General features: G+C 40.5%; 1 long non-coding RNA gene across 1 annotated transcript; it reads right to left on the reverse strand.

The window, feature by feature from the left end:
* Positions 1–3,307: 3,307 nt before the first annotated feature.
* Positions 3,308–4,931, reverse strand: LOC140578661 (uncharacterized). Its single transcript, XR_011982933.1, has 3 exons — positions 4,838–4,931; positions 4,502–4,553; positions 3,308–3,865 (listed from the first exon to the last, which is right to left on the reverse strand). It is a non-coding gene; the product is annotated as an uncharacterized lncRNA (long non-coding RNA).
* Between the last annotated feature and the right edge of the window lie 1,431 nt (positions 4,932–6,362).

Consider the following 6,362-nt stretch of genomic DNA (forward strand, 5'->3'; position numbering starts at 1 on the left):
CCACCCGTGACCCTGCATAGGACAAGCGGTTACAGAAAATGGATGGAGGGATGAATGGCTCTATGGAGACTTGTGCAGTGGCAGTGGTAGCTGGTGCAGTGGCAGAGGTAGCTTGTGCAGTGGGAGTGGAAGCTGGTGCAGTGGCAGAGGTTCTAATATTTGTTGTTGCAACCTCAGAGGCTTGTCTATGTCTCAGGGTTTGCCTCTCACTGATGAGTGTGGTTTTCACATTTCACTCAGCTCCCCTGTCAGACACAATGGTTTTGCACTGGATGTCCAAAAGCATCCTTGCTCTAAGAGTAAAGCTCTACTTAGTGTTCTAAGTGACATTCTGGGAAGCCAGTGTGTTACTCATGCTTTTTGTGTGATTTTTGAAACACTTGTGCACTACTCTGTAGACACTTCTCTAGTTGCTTCCTCAATTCTTCTTAGTACTTTGACAGCTTGGCTAATCAGATCTAATCTGCACTCATAAAAGCATGTTTCCTCCAAGAAGAGAATGTGCTGCTGTCACCACTTGGTGTTGCAAACATAACGTTTCTTGTGTATAAAACACAGAACTCAACTGAGTTTCGGCAGCCTGAGGTAATCTGTGCTTGGGCAAGTGCAATTGACATTGCACATCTTTGTGTTTGTTAGATGCATTCACTCTAAACAGGATGGGGTAAGAGCTCAATCTACGTTAGCTGGCAACACAACAGTGGGTTAATTAGTTAATAACTCAATGAGATATTGATTACCCTAAATACCAGTGTGGTGGTAGCCAAGTCATAAAATACATGGGTATATTGAATGGTTGCAGCAACTACTGGGGTGACTTTAGGAAATTTTGAAATGATTAAGCTGACACAATTTGACAGAAAAAAACATTGCTTTACACAAACATGAAGATAATTTAAACATCATTGTCTTTGACTGCCTCACCCAGACTTGGGGCCCCTCCCCTACACCACTGCTAGCGATCTAATGTTGTCATTCAAAGAGAGGGAGTTAAACTTAAAACTAACATTATTATTGTTAAAAATATTGTTATTATAACACGATGAATGAAATGTTTGCCTTGTTGCATCTGCAGCACATCAGCCGTCTGAGGGGCATTCGGTTGCATCTTCTTCAGTGGTTCTGACGAATATATTTTTGTATGTGGTGAATACATGTGGTGTTTTGAGAACATGGTTCCCATGAAAGTCTTGTTGTTATGGTTGAAGAACCAATAATGGCCCTGCATTTTTGTAGAGTGGATTTCACACTTTGGTCAGCCTTAACCGAGTACTTGTTGACAAGGTTGAATGTATGTCAAACATGGAATATGTTTCTAATTGGTTTTCTGAACAGCTGTGACTATTTTTGCACCATTATCTGTCATCACAGCACAGACGTCGCCGAGGTACTCGAGTGAGATGCAGAAATATGTTCCCTGCTGTGTGTTGTCCTTCCAAATGGACTGTTGCAGGAGTGTAAGCCTTCCAAGTTTTCCATTTCTGGTCAGTGTAATGACATGTGATATCATGGCCACAGTGGAGCCAGTTTTCAGCCTGGGAGCTTCATGCCCATGACCAGCTGAAAACTTCTTATTATTCACTGGTTTTATTTGCTTTTTCTTTCAAATATGAACGAAACACAAGTAAAATTCATAAATAAAATATCAAAATTAATCTCGCAGCTCTTCACATGTGAGGCATGTTGCACTACTATACAAATTTTTACCTGTAAATGGCTTAAACAACAATGATATAATATCGCCTGAATAGTGTACTGGTCTCTGCAACTTTTTTACCGTCTCATTATCTATCAACATAAGGATTCCCTTTTCTGTGCACATTAGCATGAAGACCTCCAAGTGCTCCCGAGACATTGAGACTTGTAACCTGTTCTTGACATATTTAAGGGTAGAGAAGCTTTTCTCACAGGCAATCTGAGTGATTGAAAGTGTCAAAATATCTTTTCTTATACACAATATGTTTGTGCCTGAAATATGCTGTACAAAAACATATGACTTATTAGTCTTTTAATTTCACTAATACACATCTGTGTAGTTTACCTCTGAATCTAAAATGTAAATCTCATCAACTTCTGAATATCTGGATTTCGTATGGAATCCATGTATCACTTATGTGTATATATGCGTGTATTAAGTAACTTTAATTCCTATATAACACCTGCCCCCTCAGCTGTCCTGGCATCCTCACTGCTAATCAGTCCCTCATTCTTAGCAGAACACCGACTGACAGGGGGCTGCTGGTCAGAAACTACAAAATGGTTAAATGGTCATTTTACTGAATACTCAGATTGTGCTTTAGATTTTTTATATACATTTGTTTTTCTTAAAATTACATTTGCGCACACATTGATTCGTCATGATAAGCTATAGAAATACACTAATATTTGAATTGGTTTAATATTTTGCAACAGGTTAACCACATTTACCTGTTGCCAGTTCTTTTCATTCTTTTGAAAATATCTCTGTGATTTTGGCACATTTGGCCACATCCTCCTCCAACGCTCTTTTTTTTCTTAGTCTGGCCTTTTCAGCCCCTCCTGGTCTCTGCTTTTCCATACTGTTACACTAACTGCTACTTTACTAAGTTAAACAATCTGTAGGCTCAAAGTCGGACTGTTGGGCTTAACCAACTTGAACAATTGGGAAGGGGAGACCTCCCTCAGGTGGTAGCACCCATGTGATCTATCGTTATAGAAAGGCTGCAATGTCAGCTGTAAATGTAGATCGTACGTGCTACTGTTTCAGATTCACTAACGCGAGGCCTGTCAAATCGAGTTATTTTATTTCCGACTGGCCTAAAAGTCAAGTGGCCCACAGGAAATCTCCCGAATCTCCTGATTAGCCACTCTGGGCCTGTCTGATAGTCAAGTAACCTTTGGTTGTTCGTTTATTCTGGCTGTCCATATGTCAGTGGTAAGTTCCATACTGTTGGCAGATTGTAACGATACTGCCCAGCAAAGAATATGACGTTGAAATGACGTCTTTTAGACGTCTTGGCCTACCGTAGAAAAGAGGTCTTCAGAGGGTGCAGAATGAAAGTTTTTATGACGTCTTTTTTAGACGAACTCTGGATGTTCAGTTATGACAACTATAAGACGTCTGTATAAGGTGAAAAAACAGTCCGGAAATGGTCGGTGTAGACGTCGTTTTAACGTCACACATAGACTTACTTTAGACGTAATTTATGTATTTACAGCTTTATTCATTACAAAATAATCCCCACTATATATTCTAATACCATATTATGTTTCACCCCAATAACCTAGTATCATTAAGCAAATTCAGTACAAAAAGTCTCACACAGCATTCTTAATACATTTTTATTGGGAGTATCAGATCAGATGATAACACACCTCCCCCTCTCCTTGTGTCTTACAACATCACAGCAAAAATAAATACATTTAAACCAAAAACTAAGTGAATTTAAACATCAATAATTCACTCAATACACATAGTTACTGTGATGTTGCGCTGCTTTATTTGGTTTAATCGTCCAGTCTGAGAAGGCATTCAAGTAAGAATTGTATTGTACTGAGTACATGACAATAGTAACTTTGAATCCTTGAAATACATGTATTTGATAATTTTCCTGGCAGCTATCTTTTTACACAGAGCCACAATACACAATAATTTTATTCACTGCTAACAGTTTGTATCAGGAGTTGGTTATTGTAAAAGAAGTAATGTGCATGCAGGTGATTTTTGTATAGATTTATCTACACTCTTCTGGCAGTGCTGCCATTGCAGTCAGGTGTCACAGACTACGAGGAGTATAAGTAGTCCGACTTGGCTGCAGTCAGTTTATACTCCACCCTTGCAGCCGCCGGCAGATCGCGTTCCACGTCGCGTCAGCTGCAGACAGACCTAAGCCCAAGTAGAACGCACCCATTGATTATTTTTTGGCTGTTTTGCTAGCGTTCAGTAAACCTCTGCTCGATAGGCCATCAAGTTGTCTGTCTCAGCGCATTCTATAAAACGGAGCCAACTTGGTTGATCGAGTTTTATAGTCTTTGTGTATCATCGTGATCATCCTCATTTTTTTATCGATAAAAAAATCGAGATAGTTTTATCGCCTAGCACTACTTCTTATTGTGAAATATGTATATATATTTTTTCAAAATCAGTATTTGTTTCATAATGCCGTTTTTCATCATTTCATGATGCCTTATTTCATCATTTCATGACGCTGAATGATGAAATACTTTACTTTTCCCGCTTTACTGCAAAATGGAAGTCGTTCTGTGCTCACAAGAGCGCTAAAAATATTATTTCACAATAAGTAAATTTATATAACAGAATGCAATATATTTCACAATAATGAGCTGTATTTCACAATATCATTCTCATATATTTCATAATACTTTTGAACACTTTGGAGTTCCATATGTACAGATGTGTCTTACCTTCAGATTAATTATGTGGACATATTGGTTTGCAAAAAAGTCAGCAATGCGATTATTAAACAATGTACACAACTAAACAATGCTAAATACTACATACCTTAAACTTTAAACTTGTCCACAACGATGTGCAGTTTCTCACAACCGTTTTACTGCAAAAGAGCGCATGCGCGACAGTGTCGGCTTTTTTTAAAAAAAAATTTAGCGCTACGGCAACAGAACTTGGCCAAACCACACACCGGACGTGCATCGGCAAATTGTGATTATGGGATTTGCTTACGTGTAGCAGTTTATTTTTGGACATTTTAAAACATTAAAATCACAACAGCATGAGCTACAATAGGCACCAGAATTGACGCCTACCTAGACGTTCGATCAGCTTGAACTACATATCTACGCCCAAGAGGGGTCAGAGTTAGACGTGCAGATACTGCACCTGATTTGCACGTTGTGTAGACATCCAGATATGGTTCTGGACCGACCGACTCCATCTAGACATGATCTGCACGTCTGATGGACGTCTCATGTTTGGTGGGTGGGCTAGACTGGCCATCCGGCATACTGGGCATTTTCCCAATGGGCTGATGAGTATGTGGGCCAGCAAAATTCATTGTGGGGAATCCCCCCCCCCCAGCCCCGCTCAACCCTAAAGTCCAGGGCTGATTTTTATTCCCAGTCCAGCGCTGTAATGATGTATTTAGTTTTGCTTTCACTTTGCCACACGGACTTGGAATTTCAACAGACGCCCCACATTTTCTGCTGCTGCTTTCATTCAGCCATTGTGTTTGTTTTCTTTTTTATTCCGCTAAGGACCTGTGTGCACATATACACATGCACAGATTAGGACAGGGCTCTGTACACACCCACATTTAATGTGCACATATACACATGCACAGATTAGGACAGGGCTCTGTACACACCCACATTTAATGTGCACATATACACATGCACAGATTAGGACAGGGCTCTGTACACACCCACATTTAATGTGCACATATACACATGCACAGATTAGGACAGGGTTCTGTACACACCCACATTTAATGTGCACATATACACATGCACAGATTAGGACAGGGCTCTGTACACACCCACATTTAATGTGCACATATACACATGCACAGATTAGGACAGGGTTCTGTACACACCCACATTTAATGTGCACATATACACATGCACAGATTAGGACAGGGTTCTGTACACACCCACATTTAATGTGCACATATACACATGCACAGATTAGGACAGGGTTCTGTACACACCCACATTTAATGTGCACATATACACATGCACAGATTAGGACAGGGTTCTGTACACACCCACATTTAATGAAATCCGAACCAGCAACAATAAGAGGGGGTTGTGTGTGGCTCAGTGGGCTAAACCTCTGTGCCTGTGATCAGAAGGTCTCCAGTTTAAGCCCAGTCCCAGTCCCAGTCTCAGCACATCCTCCAGCAAGGTCCCTAACCCCAGCTCAATAGGCACTGAAACAGGCGGCTGCCCTTCACAGCCTGGCACAAAGAAAACTGAATACACACAGGATCAGTAAAGTATCACTTTATAAAAAGGAATGATCATTTTTTAAAGCAACCAGTACTGGATGAGTAGCATCCATACTCCCATCCCTAGTGTGTCAACTGTAACAGCACATGGACAGGTGCAGTATGAACTACAGTTTGGCTTAAGTATGGCCCATCAACAGCAGAACTGAATTTCCCAAAAAATCCACAGGAGATGGAACAGAATAGGAAATGCTTGCCCTGCCGTGCTTTCTTTAGGTATTTGAGATATTGTAACATTTGAAGGTGTTACATTACTTCATCCCGGTGGCCGGAGCAAAAACCTGGGCTGTCTGGGGGTCCCCTGCATTTCACTGCATTCTTGACATTGAACTCCAGCCTTTTGTCATGCTAAAATATGAACAGTTCCATCTCTGCACAGCCTTGTTCCTCATCACCCAA

Source organism: Paramormyrops kingsleyae, chromosome 16 (genome assembly GCF_048594095.1).
Source record: "Paramormyrops kingsleyae isolate MSU_618 chromosome 16, PKINGS_0.4, whole genome shotgun sequence".
Taxonomy (NCBI): domain Eukaryota; kingdom Metazoa; phylum Chordata; class Actinopteri; order Osteoglossiformes; family Mormyridae; genus Paramormyrops; species Paramormyrops kingsleyae.